General features: G+C 37.7%; 1 protein-coding gene across 2 annotated transcripts in view; it reads right to left on the bottom strand.

Annotated features, from left to right (window-relative positions):
• The window catches only part of CCDC73 (coiled-coil domain containing 73), an 82,704-nt gene that overhangs the window by 62,688 nt on the left and 1,873 nt on the right, over positions 1 to 18,143 (bottom strand). The window lies entirely within an intron of this gene.

Below are 18,143 nucleotides of genomic sequence, written 5' to 3' on the forward strand. Positions count from 1 at the left end.
TTAAACTTATACAGGCTGAAAAATATTGTACACAGTTAATGTTTGATATTGTCTTAAATAATTGTTCAATTTAGGGATTTATAGAAAAGTAAGTTATTTTTCATTTTCAGTAGAAGGTTATACTACTTCTCCTCCATCCCACATATTCCAGCAAGAATATATACTGCTCTTTTATGAAAAACAGCTACCTTTCCGTACACCAGACCTCACCCACATCCAACCAACACACTGGATTTGCCCACCCACAATTCACCTGTACAGGTCCAGAAGGCGCAACTCATTTGAGCTTTGAAAGAGCTGTGCTGGCAGCTTAGTGCCGCGCTGGGACCTCCTGTCAGGTTCCAGAGTGCTGACAGTGGTGCAATGAGGAACACACAGGGGATTACAAGATACAACACACTCTCTTGAATAAGCCGTGTTCATTTAATTCTCTGTTTTGTTTCCTTTCAGGTTGTGGCTGCTGGGAATTGTTTCAGTTTTTAGCTGAGAATGGCTCCATTCACACATATTAAATTATTATAATTTAATTAAATTAATTATTAAAATTAAATAAAGCAAATAACCTAACCACCACAAAAATGCAGGTTCTTGGAAAGGCGATTATGGAAATTATATCTACACAACAGGGTGCTTTTTCACAAAAATATTTCCCTCCTAGAAGAGAATCCACCATGCAACTTGTATATTAAAGATGCTCCTCTACAGTTCAAAATATTAACTGCATCTACCCACTGCCATCTGTTATCATCATGGTCCAAAAACCATTACAGCATCACAGGTAAAAAAAGAAAGTATTTCCTTCAGAGTCCTCTAAAACTTTGGAAGATACTAAATTTTAAAAAAATCCCAAACTTTTCAGTTTTCAAAAGTGTATTGACAATCTTATAAGAAAATTGGTTTCTGAAACCTCAATATATATTTATATATATTTTGGTTTTCATTTACAAAGAATTCTGTTGTTCTTGAAAAGATAATATCAAAACCTGGACTCTTTAAAAAGGCTCAAAATCAGAAGACAGTAACAACCTAATGTTTGCATTTTTGTAGTCATATCAGCTTAAATCAAAAAACTGTTTAGACAAAGGATGGGGCAGACCTGAGGTTTCTGAATGCAGAAGATTGTATGATTTATTGAAATTTTACATTAAATCAGGTAGTATTGTAAATGCAAAGTACTTGTATTAAAGGACCACTTTATACTAGTTTTAATTCTAAATAAATATTGATTTATTCTAAAGATAATCTACTTTTATTCATATATTACATAAGTGTAAGTTTGGTGAGCATACACTTGATGCAAGAAGAGCTGCCCTAAGTCAGGCAAAGGATCCTTCTACCTCTGTATTTCATCCATAATACACAAAAGTCCAGTTGTAACTCTCTTCTACTAAATGGAGGGAAACAGTAATTCTTCTCCTTGACCTTGCAACTGCAGGATTTTTAAATTAACCCAGAGCACTAACTTGGATCATGTGTTGCTTTTTATAGTGTAGGAGTCAAGTACAACTTTACCATCAGCATGAAATTTATGTTTTGACAATACACCTTTGAAGACTGGTGGAACCAGACTGCTTCTTCAAGACTTTTCTGGAGGACATTCTCTATCCCTTTACTAATGGATTAATAATACTTTGCTGTATATACTCTATCTACCCTTTTTCATGATCTTTCCTAAAATTAGAGGTTACACTTGTACTAGTTTACCTTAACAAAACCAGACAGAGTTGTCTGGAGGGCTCATGAGAGAAATTCTGAAACAGATAGTGAATATAATATAAAGCCTGTTACTGAAGAGCAGAGATGTTGTTCTTTGCTGCTCTGACAGCTGAAGACTTAAAATAACAGATTTATTCCATACAGCAGATATCCTACAATTCAGGGTATGTTATCCAAGGAACAGATTTGTGAATCTGCTATTATTTCTTATTTTCCAAAGAAAAAAATAGTCCTAGTCACATCAAGTTGTCCTTCTATCTAAGTTATTAGAAGCTTCCGGCATTTGTTTAAACACAAGAGACGTGTAAAGAGTTTCATTCTAAAGCTGCCTTTGTCAAAACCCAGGAAAGTATTGTCTTCTTTGCGGGAGGGAAGGCCAGCATTTCCTCCCTAACAGAGCACAAAAATTGTCCTTAAAAATATGCCTTAGTCCTGACAAAACCATCATTAACTACTAGTCACCTGTGACAATCTGGTTGGTGACACGTTTCTTTTCAAAGTTTCAGGTTTTAATGAAATTGTGGGAAAAGTAATGGACAAAGAACTCTCAGCTGTTAGAATCCTCAGGTTTTCTTGGTCAAGAAACAATGAGTCCAAGTTGTTTGTTTTATTTTCTCGTTTGCCTAAAAGTTTTGGGTTTTTTTCCCCCCACATTTCCAACTCTGTTTTAACATGTTAATGAAGCTACTATTAGGGACTATAGATAAATTAATTTTTATAAAGTATGGGGATTAGGTTAACACCTTTATCTGTGCTTCAAACCCATCCAAATATAATGGCTAAGCACGCTATATGCATACTCATCGTATGACAACAAAAAAATGAAGGAAAGCTGAACAACACATTCCTGAGAAGACCAAACTGCTGACCCAGAAAGCATATGGGAAAGTCCCTCTGAGAGTCTTTTTTACTCTATCTGCAATACTTGACTTTGATGGGATAAAAGCTGTTTCAAGCAATTGTCACACTGTTCCAATTCAGGATTCATGATTTTTAGATCATAATCCAGTAAAGGTTACTCCCATCAAATACAGAGCTGTGGGAAATGTAACTTGAAGAGTGAAGTTTTTAAGCATGTTTTGCCAGTTACTCCAAAGACTGTATTAGCTACTTGTTGAATTCTGGGAGAAATTTAAGAGATTGGAACTGCTTGTCCAAATACTACATTGCTTGGGATCTGCCTTTTTGCCCCATTAAAAGAGAATCCCTTCAGTAATTTGAATTCTTTTGATGAAAATATACAATTTTTTCACAAGCTAGCCAGCCCAGGCATTTTCAAACACTAGGTGATTTAAATTTCCATATCATGTAAGTTGGTTAGTAGGTCTAACATACAGAAATAAATTTCCAGGATCCTTGTCTTCTGTAATCAAAAACAATTACATAGTATATTGTATCTGTCTTTTATATGACAATACTATGGTAAGAATATGGATAATAACAGAAATTTTTTTTTCAACCACAAGTAAAAAACATTATTAAGAAATTAGCTGAAACAAAAATCTTAACTCATATCAGTTCAAATTAAGAAAAGAAGGAAACTTAAGACAGTTGCACTCTAATTAAGACTGTAAAAACATTATCTATCTACAACATGTTTCTCTGTGGGATTAAATTCTCCTTCTCGCTAACCTTTCAATCCTACAATTTTTCAGCATCTAGTCAACGTCCTTTTACCTATTACTGAGACATAAACTGTTCAAGTGATCAACAGAACCCACGTTTACCCAAGTTCTACAGACACACAATAATGTAGAGGTCTTTCAGTGAGCCTAAAAGCAGTTTACCTCGGTTTTTAAACACCACACTGCCACCTACTTGACAACCTAACGAACTATGCCGTCCACGTACTCGATGGACCGTAACTACAGCTAAAGCCATGGAATAAAAATCAAACCTTTTCCTAAAAACATACTTGTTCAAGGACTAAGGTTTCAGAAACAACGAGAGCTCCAGCTAACTTCCTCGTTCAGTAGCAGTGCTCTGGCAGCACAAAACAAGCAGCAACCGCTGTTTTCAGAACTCTTTTGCAACACGTCACTCTTTGCAAAAAGAGCAGAGGTGTTCAGGTAGCATTCCGATGTGGTAGTCACTACTTGTTTGTAGTTAGAGTTGTGAAATAACTATACCAAGTGTAAAAACAGGAAATAATTAGACTCAGTACCATCAAGTAAGGGATCAGTCCAAAATAATATAACATTGAACAGATTTACACTGAGGAATGTATTGAAGAAAACCATACCCATATGTGAGAAATCCAAAGATCTGTGAAATTTAGTTTTATCAGTTAAAGAAGGCTTCTGCTATGGAAGCATCATTCAGAACCTTGTTGAGCTGTGGAGTGTTTCTTACACGACAGTCTCATTAAGGGGAATAAATTGCTCTCTCTCTCTCAAAATCTAATCCAAAAGATTAGGGACATGACAGCAGGAGGAGCAAATGCAATCTCTTGTGTCACGAAGTTCAGTTACTGATGATATTTAACATCTTTCCAACTTTTTGGAAATATCTATTTTATATTCAGAAAGAACTGATTTGCCAGAAGGATTGTTTGGGGTTCTTTTTTCCCCGTCTCTCTTGCAAATGCATCTGACAAGAAGTACTACTTTTTCCTCTACAAACCATTCCTCAACACAACTTACACTAACATTACTATTAAATATTTTGGGATTCCTATGGTGAAGCTTCAAAAGGAAAGAAATTATTATCTCAATGGGGCGTAATATGATAAGAAAACTGTTCCTTTTCTGCCTGAGCATCACAGATAATGTCGATATCAGTGAAAAAAAAAAAAAATCTGTCTCATCAATGGAACAGTCTCCTAATCCTATAAACGTGCATCCTGCTACAGGTCAGCGTAAGGACGTCCCTGCAGCACCAGGTTTGGAACAGCTCCCACAGGAACCGCAGGAGAAGGCGGGGAGCAGCCTTGTACCACGGCACAGGGTTTTATGCCTCCTCCCCATGCCACAGCATCTCCAAAACTCCAGAGCAGCAGAGACCAGGCGGAGGTTCTTCCCCCTCTTTGGGAACCCAGTCTAATACACGATCAACAGGTGCAGGATTTTTGCAGGATGGAAGACAGAATGCATGATGCTTCTCTAAAGATGCATTAGAAGACCATAATTACATGGCATAATTATAAAAACTTGAATACAAAAGACATAACAGACCAAATAGTAACACTTTTAAGATGGCACACAAATATACTGAAGACAGTAATTTTAGAATTTTTTTTGTGTTAGCCTTTATCACAAACACAAGAGACAATGCGACTGAGATCTTACTAGAAATACTCAGTGAACATGGATGTTTTACATATTTCTTTTACTTCCTAAGTGAATGACAAGAATTGAACTTTCCTACTGATGCTAAATTTTGCAACCTGATGCACTGTACCATTGGCTACTTGTTTAGCTATTTTTTCAGCTAAACAGTATCACCATAGCTATAGCAATGTGCAGCTGGTGCTCTGGTGTCAGAGGAAAGGAAATCACAGAAGACACTTGGGTTTCAACCCAGGAACCTTTCTCTGGAGTCACCTGCAGGCTGAAATGCACGGGAAGTCAGAGACAAGCAATGCAAGAAGCATCAAATCACTTATTGAGTGGGGGTTGGACTAGATGACCCACAGAGGTTCCCTCCAATGCCTACAGTTCTGCAGTTCTGTGATTCTGTGAAGCGAGGGCACACGTGCAAGTGCAAGGAGAGACACACAGGAAAACAAGGAGAAACTCTCCCGTACTTTTTTGTCCATTTGCGCTCCGGACAGACTTGGAAAAGGCAGTACTGACAGAAAAGATGCACCAGGTATTAATGTATTTTCCTCACAGACCTGCAGCATAAGAACAATTTCCCCGTGCTGAGAGGCAAGCAGCCTGACTAGAAGTTTATAGAAGTATTTCCAGACTTTGGATGGGGCACTGCATAAACAAATCCATATGCAAAGCAAGAGACTAAGCCCTACACAACAAAACGAGGAAAGACACCGTTCTCTCGAGGACAGGCCCAAGATTATTAACAGCACTGTGGCCTCCCAGGCCCTGCTGGAAAACTGCTTTTTTAAAAAAAAAAAAAAAAAAAAGAAAAAACCAAACTCATTTTCCCCACACTACCAGAGAGGAGCAGGTAATTGTCCAGCAGGAGCAGCCTCCGACACCCACGGCAGCTCCAGGGAGCAGGCAGCACCGCCGCCCCTCACCTCACCCCGTTCTCCGGGCCCCACGGCGCCCCGGCCCTTCCCTCCCGCCTTCCCGCCAATGGCCGCCCTCGCGCCGGAGCCCGCGGCTCTCCTCAGCGGGGCCTGGGCCACCCCCGCTGCGGACGGGGCTCGGGCGGAGACAGCACGCATTCGTCACAAGGTTAATTTTACTTTGTTAGCGATACAGAAGAGTAGGACGCTTAACCCTTCCCAGCCGGCAGCGCGGGCCTCCCTGCATCGAGCTACCGCGTCCCAGAGGCGAGCGCCGCCGCCCCGCTCCCCGCGAAGCGAAGCGGACGGGCAGCGGCGGGCTGCGGGGCAGCAGGGCTCTGTGGCGAGCACCCTCCCGACAGAGGTGGCGCGCTCACCTCTGCCCTCTGGTGACACCGCGCCCGAACTCACCTGTAAAGTGAACAAGAATCCGTTTTTCAAAGGCGTATCTGGCACTTTTTCCCCTCAGCTCATACATTCCCCTACATAGCTGTGAAGTGGATGAGTATTTTGCCTCAAGTTTGTACTTCTTTTCTCCAGAGTATTTTTTTGCACAAAAAATCAGATTTGTCTTTTTGACTTTGTTTAGACCGTAACAGTATTATTTGACTTAACTGCTAGTTAAAGCACACACAACACCAAGAAGAAGGTGGTTTGACTTTGAGGAGTTATACAGCCCCGCTTTGTTAGAGCACGTGTGAAGAAGGAAATACTTCATATCAAAATCAACACCTCCAAATTACTCAACCTATTTTTTTTTTTAATGGGATACCTGAAATAACACGATTGGTATATTTAAAAACAAGAGATAAGCAGAATCATGATGGTCAGAACTATACTTTTGCTAGTCCAAATAATCTCTCATAATGCCCCCCCCCCCCTTTGTTTTCTTGGCTAGGCGGCTTCATTGGCACAGGCTCCCCAGGGAATGCCTTCGGCAGGGCCGATTCCAGCAACACTGGAAGGCCACAGCGACACCGACCTCCTCACTGCCTCCTGTGCCTATGTAATGGCAAATCTCATTTCTAACGCATGATCAAGTTAGTCCTCATTAACCTTAACAGGTACCACCGTGGTCACGCCCTCGAGTTGGAGTGCTGGGGTTTCTATGAAGCACAAATGGATCTTTACAGAAGTATTGCAACAAAACCCCTCAGTTAACACACATAAGGCTCAAGCTAGTGGAACAGCTGAGCAGTAGGTTGGTTGAGAATGTATTTTCCCAACAGGTCTCCATGGCTGTTTTGAGAGTTACTAGAGGACTAGTGGAAATATACATCTGGAATATATTATCTGCTCAGGAAGATATGCCAGTGAATTTTCACTTTTCAACAAAATTGACCTTTTATTTACACAAATACTTAGTTCAACCTTAAACTGCAAAATCTCATGTATTCAGAACTCAATCCTACTCTCACTCCACTAACTTTAAGATAAAAAGAGTCAGATGTTAACAGCATGTTAAGTACAATTGGATTATTAAAGATCAGATAATACAAAACTGTTTGTCCAATTCTGCTTTGCATTTTTCATAGAAAATGGTAATAGAATTAAAACTGAAAATACTATATTCAGCAATTTTTTTATACATAAAGAACAACAACATTTTAAACAGCTTCATGAAGAACGGCTTCAAAGTTGTATGGTGTTATTTGTTACTTTTGTAGTAACCATAGTGTCAGTTTATGACTTTACCAATCAAGTAGTTCTCTGTAAAACTTAACATTCATTTTTATAATTATCTTGATATCATTAATAAATCAATGCTGAACTGCTGCATGGAGGAAGACCTAGATATAGGAGGAAGAAAGGGGACACAAAGTCATACAACTCAGGAAAAGCATAAGAGGAGTATAACGTGAAAATGAGAACTATAATGAAAAGTTCTGCAGGAAATTAATGCATAAAGGATTTATATTCAACATGGAATGTGAGCTGAAGCCATCTAACAACTATTAGGGTCCGTTACTTTTGCCTAATCAAACTTGAAAGAGGCAAAAAGAAATGAGATAGTGAACATCAGAAATAAATAGGTTTCCAGTAGCTATTTCATTTCTTGGAAAGGGGAATAGAATGATCTAAGTGACATTCAGAAATAGATGTCCTATCTTAAAAGAAAACAAAACACAAATTCGAAGGTAACATAGGGACCTTTTTCACTTATTTTCCTCTCTATGCTAAAATTCAAATATAAATGCACAAAAAAATTCTTTGCTTTTGACTCAAGATTGTTTGCATTTCAGCTGGATTACTGTCTTCAACAACAGCATGAACTTCCATCAAGCATTTGGTAAATTGTATAGTGCAAGTGTTTTTCAATAAAGTTCATAGCAAAGTTACGTATATTTAACATTATACATAAGTCACATTTTATGGAAACATAACATAGTCACTGTGGAATGAGTTGCCTTTTTTTTCCCTGAAATCCTATGATTTACTTGGCAAAAATGAAAATATTTATTTGAAACAATAATACCTGGAAATGTAATATTTTCCAAAGTACAATTCAGAAAACATTCTTTTGCAGAAGTTTTGAAATATGTAATCTAGGTTTATTAGATGGGGACATAATCTGGACTGTCACCAGTAATGTGAGATTTATTTCTGTCAAGGCCACAGTTGGAAGCTAACAAGCGAATAGAGCTCAGCACCAGCGCCCCACTTCTCTTCCTCCCACATTAAATGGGTCTGTTGGTCTTCCTATGCTACTTTTGTTACTTTTGCCCAAACGAGGGGGTGGGAAGAGGGACACGAAGGAGGGAAATTGATTTCTTTCCATTATCCCTGCATACCAAAAAAATGCCTTTGTCCTCCTATCTCTGATTTTTAAATCCTTTCAGATTCTATGGTCTCCAGGCTTTAAAAAAAGCTTTATGTGTTAAATCCTTTGTCCTTAGACCAGCTGTATTTTCATTGCTTCTTGCTCTGGGTATCTCTCCATTTTCTAAATTACGCCACATTCACACAAACCAACCAACAAATTGGTGATGGCTAACAAAGCTCAGTTGCTCCTTCTGTTGCACAAGCAGTCCTGACCAAGAAATCAATTAAATGTCAACTTACCTTTCAGCTTTTCGCTATCAATGATGCTATCCACAAGTTAGCTATGTACACAACCAACTGCTCTGCTGAACACTCACCATCAAAAAGGATTAAACCCCCAAAATGTCTGCTACAAGTAACAAGTGTCTGAAACTTAATGTGAGATTCCCCTTTCTATCTCCCCCCCCCCTTTTTTTTTTTAAATCTGAACTGCCTCCTTAAAGGAACATTAACACAAACTCATAGTTTTTTTCCTTACATAAGGACACAAACTGCACTCACACTGAGTGTACTGTCAGCTAGTGCCTCACTCAAGCAGGGAGTGCTGTTTAAAAAAAAATTAAGAAAAAAAAAAATCAAGCTGCTTATATATGTAAAATAAAGTCTGTTTTAAGACAAGAAAATAATTTCCAGTACTGTAATTCGGAGCATCTCTCAAATACCCATTTCCAATATCTTAAAATAACCTGTTGACCAGGTTTTTCAATTATAAAATCTCTGCTCAAATATATTCCTAGCATTCATAACAATGGTATTGCATTCAAAATAATTTTTTAATAAAAGTAAGAAAATAACCTTCTTCTGTATTTATCTCAAATAAAAAGGATGACCTTTTGCCCACATAAAAAACCACAAGTGCTACAAAGGTACACAAAGTCAGTCATAATTCTTCCTCAACATTTTTTGTGGCATTTTTAAAATGTTGTGGGGTGTTTAGGTTGGCTTTTTTTATTTAACAAACAATTTTTGTTATTGTTGTTAATGGAAAACCAAAACTAGCAAGTACTATCAAATTCAACGGATGATTTTATTGGGAACAGCAACAGACCTAGAACTAGCACATACTGACATCTGAAAGACATAAAAAGACTTAAGTATTTTTCAATTTTATATAACACAATTATGAAAAACAAAATAAACTGGTGTAAGAGATTGGGGGGAGGGGAAGAATCAGAGACTCTTTGGCTGACTGGATGTGTTACATTAATTTCTTAATATGTGAAGGAGTGGATTACCCCTCTAACAGCAATGGGAAATTAGTTTCTTTATTTCTTCATTAAGACTGTGGGAGGGAAATTAATTTTCTACTCTGGATTTCAAAATTAATTGAATATATCTTTATTAAAGTGATAAATATATACACATACTCTTTGGTTGAAAGAATTCTCTAAATTAATCCTAAACAGACATTTTCAAAGCAGTTTGGTAGCACATGTTTTTTTGTTTGCTTGTTTCATTTACTGACATTACAAAAACACTGAAAAAATTGATCATATAAACCCAGTATAATAAAGCTGTCTATAGAATAAAGTATCTGCAAACAGTTTTTTCTGGAGTAATTTTTGTAGCCTTAGTTAAGCAGCATCTTGTTTAGTCTTCATTTCTTCCTACTTCCAACTGTATTATTTTCGTACCTATGTTCTTGCAGCTTGTAACACGTCCCTGAGTGTCTATATATATATACCCATGTGTATGAAAGCATCAAAAAATTTTTTTATTGCTCTAACAAGAAACTGTAGTTTTTAAAAGCATCATCCACTTAGTTTGAAGAATGAGGCAAAGTAGCTTGAGGTGTCTACACATCTTCATGCGTGTATGAGTACTTAGAGGAATTTACAAAGCATCTCAAAGTTACTCGCTTTACTTCCTACGCACTCCATGTTTTTTATATCTGTTTGTATTGTAAATGTATTTCATGGGGTGTACCTTCCACCACTGCATCATTCTATTCTTTTATTCACATTGTTTAGTACTCTTTTATGCAGTCAACCATCTCCATGTGAGCTCATGCCAACAGTATTTTTATTTAGCCGTCTGTTGCATAAACATTGTAATCGTTTTATCTAACATCTTTCTTATTCAAAACATAAGTCATAAGCCTTTTTCTAGAGAACCCGGTCATTTAAACAGCGAAAAAACCCTACCAATGGCAACAGTGACTTCTTCATCCCCTGGTATCTTCAGGTGAAGGCTAGATGCCTTAGCAAACAGCACAGTTTGGCCAAACGTAAGCTCTGGACTGAATACAAGAATACCACTGTGGAATCCAAGAGCTTATAAAATATGGAAAGTTAGATTTGTCTGCCCTTTAGAACCATCAAGTCCTTCATGCACTTTTGGCCTAAAGGCTCAAAAGAGTAAGAAAATTCATGACAGAGCCTCCTACAACTTAATACTCCTCAAGTACCTCAAATGCATTAAACAGAGAATATAATTTCTTATCCCTCGTTCAATGACAATTAAAAGTCCATGCTGGTGTAGGGGGTCTCTGTCTCCCTGCACATATAAGTAATGATGTCCAAAATTACATGAATATAAACACAGCTATTTGAATTTCATCTTTTTTAATTTTTAAACTTAAATAGCCAACTATGCAACTTCTACCATCTATGACATGGAGTTACAGTATTATTTTCTTAAAGAAAAACACAAGAAAGAAATCAGAAGTCAATTATTTCTAAAATGGCACTACAGTGACTATAAACTCAAACTCTAACCTTTACCACTAATTCCCAAGTGAAAGCCATCAATTTCTTAGTAAGGTCTATAACTGTTTTGACAGTCTTGATTACCAAAAAAATGCTTCTTTGTATAAAATTAAAAAAAAAAATTAAATCTATGAATGCAGAAAGCCAAACTACCTTTGCAAATCTTGAAAAACAATTACCTATAAGGGGATTTTCCCAAATATTCACTTAGAACTTACAAATTATTTTCAATATGAAAATATTTATTTAAAAGCTTGGAATATTTTTGCATTCATCTTCTGGATTAAAAAATCCAAACAAAAAATTATTCCCCAGGTTACACACCAAAGACAGAAAAAGCCCTACATGGTCAATGGTGATTCATCTTTGCAGAAGTTCCTCAAGTCACCTCCTTTTTATAGACTCCACCTTAATTTATGTTAATAGAATTCTGGTGAATTCTTATAATGAGATTATTCTCGTTGTGAGAGAAGAAGAAAAAGTGGACTACAATTAAGTAATTAAACAATGGGGAGAAAGTACAGCTGATCTCCTTACTAGGAAGTTCTTGTCTGGTTGGTCAAACAAATAACATCTTAATTATAGATACAAAGAGTATAGGAATTAAATATACAAAGTTTACATTGAACAAAAGCAAGACTGTCTCAAAAGCATTCACACACCATGATTCAACCTACGTGTTTAATCCATTCCGCTGCAATATTCTTCTCTCAAAACTGCTGACATCAAAGTTGCAAAATGCAACTGAGAGGAAGAAGCAGAACAAGTTCTTCACTTGCTTAGATAATTTATTTCTCGATTAGCAGCTTGTTAAAAAATCTGAGTGAGTCCACACACCATCTTCATTAGCATGTTAACCTTGATTTGCAAAGAAGATTTTTCATAGCCAACCATACAACCTCCAGGGAAAAAAAAAAAAAAAGAAAAAAAAAAGAATTTTATAGAAAGCATCCTCAAACTCTTGTTCCTGAGCCAAGACTTTGTGTCCTTTTCCAATATACAACAAAAACCTTGCATGAGTGGGGCAACATAAAACTATGTTTACCATCCTCACCACTGTACACACTGCTAGCCTGCACACCCACAAGTCAAGTGAGAATGGCATCATAAGAATGCTGTGAATATTCAGAATGAAACACCAATGCCCAGACATCTGATCCAAGCTCATCTATTACCTTCTACAGTTACACTGCCACAACGGCCATGCAGCATCCTACGTGGTCTTCGTAAGCTACTTCAGTGATTTAAGGGACCTATGATACCAGGTATCCAACAGATTCTCCATAGCCAAATTGTTCATCCAGGTTCTTTTTCCTAAGCTAAAGCAGAAGTCAAGTAATTTCTTGCTTACCTGCCTAGGATAATCTAGATTATGTCCCTGAGAAGGAACGCTTGTCAAGCATCACAGAGTTTGGCATTCATTGCAAAATATTTGGCCTCTGTTGTATGTCAAGGATTATATGCACACCAGAGATGCAGTCCCTAAAACTGCCCTGTTGGAAAAAAAGAGTGGTGTTTTGGGGTCCACAAAGCAAAAACAGCCAAAAGAATCTGTACCGGTACTCCTCAATGGACCTCTTTGTAGAGACAACTTACCTAAATTTTCTGCATATTTTCTTTGGCAGAGAGACTGTTTAGGCAGCTTGTCATCACTGGTCTTAATAACATATTCAGAAAACTCTTTTGCTTCTGTCTAGTCTACAAATATTTTTAGAATCAGGTTTTAAACCATAGCAAAGAATAACTGCATCATCAACAGACCTGCACTGCCTTTACCTCACACACCTGGCATTCTCTCACTTGGACTAAAAAAATGGAAAGCTCTCACTGACTGCTTCCTCAAATTCCATAAAATTCACTTTGCTCTTTATCTGGCTCTAGTGTGCTAGACCATTTTCTAGAAACTGTAATCAACATCAAAAGAAAGGCAAATTACAATATGCAGGGAAAAAAATACAGGTTAACACCACAGTCTATAAAATTGGTAATCATGAAAAACAGTAAAAATTTGATGTATTATCAACCCTAAAAACAATTGCATCTGCTTGGATAAAGTCACCTAAAAGAAGCACCTGACCCAATTAAAGTTGGCTTCTACTCACCAGTTGAAATAAATCGAATTTTTAAGATCATATGTCTAAAGAAAGCTTCTTAAAAATCCCTTTCTCTTCAAGCAGCCCTTCTACAATCACAAATTCCTTGTGGATCAATCAAATACATACCAAAGAAAAACTGACTGTATCACAGCAACAAATACAAAGTTTACAAATGTATCTCCACAGCTACTAAAATAAATGCCAAGCATAACAGAAACATCAACATCTATTGCATTTATGCACATCAGAAGCCTGCATTGCTGCAGCAGCTGAGCAAAATTAAAACACAGCCAAAGCTGTCAATCTGGTACTACATTACTTCACCAACAAATAAACTGAAAGCTCAATTTTGTTAGAAAATTAAACCTTTTCAAGACACATTTTATAAGCTTTGTCTTGTACACTTTGATAACAGATTCTTCACCAGGAACGTCCAGAATTATAAATGAAATTAGAGCCGTAAACTGAAAAGCCACCAGAGAGCTCCCTCTAGCGTGAACAAGAAAAGGAAATAATTTAAGCTCAAAATATCAACCGTACAGAGATATGTGTTACTGAGATGAAAAAGAAAATGCAACAGAAACAGTTAAGGAGCTAAATATTAACCCCAGATCTTAGAAAGCTGAGATGAGCTTGAAACATCAGGGCTTTTGATTCACTAGAAGCAGACAGTATCGCAGAATGATTGAGGGTGGAAGGGACCTCTGGGTATTGGTCATCTGGCCCACCCACCCCCTAAGCAGGGCCAGTTGCCCAGGACTGTGTCCAGATGGTTTCTGGATACCTCCAAGGATGGTATCCAAAACCTCTCTGGGCAACCTGTGCCAGTGCTCGGTCACCCCCACAGTAAGAAAGTGTTTCCTTACATAGAATGAATCATAGAATGCTTTGGGTTGGAAGGGACCTTTAGAGGTCATCTAGCCCAACACACCTGCAGGGACATCTTCAAGTGGACTAGGTTACATTCAGGAGGAACCTCCCATGTTTCACTTTGTGCCCATTGCCTCTTGTCCTGTCACTGGGCACCACTGAAGAAAGCCTGGCTCTATCTCCTTTACATCCTCCCTTCAAACATTTGTACACATCAATGAGATTTCCCCCCTCCTTCCCTGCTGAAGCCAACAACTGTTGTTCCTGCCTCGGGACCTTAAGTATCAAAACTACACAGGATGATTTTGGTAGTCAGAGTATCTCACCAAAACAAGACAAAATTGTATCACGAAAAGCCAAGCCAAGCCAAGATGAACTAGATTTTTACCACACTGCTAGAAGGTTTTGACATTATTTTTTTAAACTTGCGTATACTTGGGAGAGTATTGTTTTCAATAAGCCAATTTATGCTGACAGTTTTCCATGGACCATTTCCTACAATTCTCACATCAGGACATGTACATACAAGTCTCACAACATACTAGTCTTTCCAATGGCAAAAAAGTTCCGCCTTATTAAAACTTGCTGCATATAAAAATATTTTGAGCAACTGACACCACAGTATTTTAATCCCGTTAGATGAGCAGCACTCTCGGTGCCTTCAGTGGGAGCTGACAGCGCTCACCAGCTGGCACCACCAGGCCCATCACTGAAATCAGAGTGGGTGTTTGCTTCCCCATCAGCATTGGTAACATTTCCACTCCCTTTCAAATACTGAATACAGAGGCAGGTATATGTGAAATTCAGCCCTGCAAGGCTTTTACTGACTCTCTGTGAGCACTTTTAGTTAAATAACTTTCCCATAAAGATTTGTATGCTGACAATAACAAACCTGGTTAGTTGGATGTATAGTTACTTTTGTTGTTTATGTGCTATTACTAGTGGAGACCATTATTTCTGAGCATTAAAAAGAAGTATCTCAACAGTTCATTGGTTAATAACTAAATATTCAAATAAGGTGCAGGCTTTTCTTTTTTTTTTTAAAATCTTTAGGAAAAATTCTGCCTCATTCTGAAACTTAACAACTGACATTGATCTATGAACCTGTCCTTAAAATTCTAGTTATTTTGCTATTAAAAAACATAATTTTTCTCACGTGTTTTGATTTGCCTTTCCCCCTATGCTGCCACAGGACATTTGTGCCAGCAGCTTTTTTAATCAGAAAAGTCACTAACATTCCTCTGAAAGACAGACAATAACCTCAGCAGAAGTTAATCAGCTAAATTCAACCTCTCAAATCCAAAGATTCTCATGACCAACACTTAAAAGACCTCATCGTGTCTTCTGGGGATGAAGTGACAGCCTTAACTAAAAACACAAGGTGATGTGTATATCAGAAATTTAAGCACATTTAAAATACACTTAAAATGCTATTACAGCATCATTACAATAGTAATCTTCATTCCAAATAAAGATCTGACTGACAACAGTTTGCCAAACAACATGGTATCATTTGTCATGTCTTTATTAGACCAACCAATATAGCTGGAAAACCAGGCATTTATTTCTACAGGAAGGCATAAGGGACACCAAGGGGCACCCAAGAAAGTAATTGTCTTTTCCAAATATGACCTGGTCTGAAATAACCCTTCTGTACAGTATACACTATGTGGAAAAGGATAACAGTGTTATCTAAGCTTCTGATACGATTCACTCATTTCATTGAAATGCTTACTGCTGAATGTAACAGACAAAGCCCTTTGATGTTACCTGTACAAAAACAACAATTGAAATCTAAGTTATGACAGATCACCTTTAGTAAAAAAGCAGCTTATTTCTTAATACAAGTTACCTCGACAGAAAACAAACATGAGAACTTCTAGGGACAAATTTATAACATATGATTCAGCACCCCAAATAAACCACTATAAAGAACAAATCAGATGCACACACTTCCAAAGTCCATGAGAGGGGTCATTCTCAATTGCACATTTGTGTTATTTTCGTTATTCAAATGCTTAAAAGTTCTATACACAATTTTGCATACCAACTGATAAATAATACATGAGAAACTGAACAATAACTACAAGAAACTTACCACTCAAATTATGGTAGACTATATTTGCATACTGGGGTAAGATAAAGGGTAGTACTTTTCATGATCCCGTACCGAGCAACCAAAAGGAAATCCTTGCTAGCACAATCTGAATGGGACACTGCTAACAAGGCATTAGATGCATTCCTGACCCAAAGTACTCCAAATCGGACATCAGTTAAACATATTATCCTTTACTATACCAAAGTGAATACTCTGCTATTGATTTGCAGTGAAGTAATCAATACATGCAGAAACAAATGATGGCTGCATAAACATCTTAGACTGGTATCACCCTCCCCTGTAGTTCTGGTTCAATTCAACGTCATCATATTTAATTTCTCTAACAATATTTTACTAAACACCACTGTAGTGAGTGAAGTTTTAAAAATACAGGCAAATAAGCATACTAGCTAGTATATCAAATAAACTATAGATATTTTTAGAAATGTGAATTTATATTCACCCAATGTTAAAAGCAAGTGATTTAAATTAATGTCCTATTTTTCATCTCTTAGAATATCTCTAATTACATATCTACTACATCGTTTACAAGTATTTATCTGAAAAGGTTGAGGAAAATAACATCTTTACTGATGGTTCCATCTTCCTGAGCTTCTTCATCACACAGCTTGTGAATCAAGACTATTTTACCTGAAAAATTACTTCATGAGTAGGAAAGTAACATGCAAAAGCTTTCATGGTTCTGCCATGCTGAACACCGCATATACACAGGAGATACTCTACTTACTCTAAGCACCTGCCACACCTTTTTCTTATATTTATCATTCCCATGTTCTGTGTAACAAACCAGAATTTAAGCGCACTTTTAATCTTTACCTACAGCATAACTTTAAAATTTTAATATTTCCTTATTTAATAACTAGCTTAAGCTGTGTAGACTGTTGTCTTCTTCATACCTGCTGCTGTAATGCTGCTTTGAACAGCAAACTTGAGTCTTAGGGTTGGGACACTACATATAAACATGTTACAGAGTATTCACACATCTCCAGACCTGTATAGCAGCCCTCAGTGACGATTTCACAGCTAACCCTCAAGACCACAGCGACAGGCACATGGGAATGCAGGCTGAGCTCAGAGAGCAGCGCATTGGAGAAAGGGCCTTTTCCAAAGCAAAGACTGCCCTTTCCTGTTTTCCAGTGTGTAACAACATGATCTTTTCTTGTTACACCTCAATGATAAATAACCTATACTGTTTATATTTTGTATGGTATGGTTTTTGAAAAATCCCCACCACACATATGCAAGCATCCATGCACACACAGCCACTTGAAAATTTTCTGCCAAGATCCACGCAGACAAAAACATTTGAGTAACCATTGCCGAGCGTTAAGGATCTGAGGGCCTTTCCTGCCGGAGTTCTACTGTATTGCTCTTGCACCTTCAGAGCAGGGCTGTGGTCCAGCGGAGAGTCTGGATGGGGCTGATGTGTTTCGCAGTACACACCTGGAGCCTTCTCCTCCAATGCAGCCAGGGCTGGGCCCAGGGGTCACTCTGGCCCTGACGACAGCAGGATCCACCTCCACTCCCCAGATGTCATACATAAGCAATTCTAAAATCTTTTTCCTCCTCTCTTATTAATGATATGCAATGGTGGAGTAACCCAACGGAGATTTACCTGT

This window comes from Opisthocomus hoazin, chromosome 7, assembly GCF_030867145.1.
Source record: "Opisthocomus hoazin isolate bOpiHoa1 chromosome 7, bOpiHoa1.hap1, whole genome shotgun sequence".
NCBI lineage: Eukaryota > Metazoa > Chordata > Aves > Opisthocomiformes > Opisthocomidae > Opisthocomus > Opisthocomus hoazin.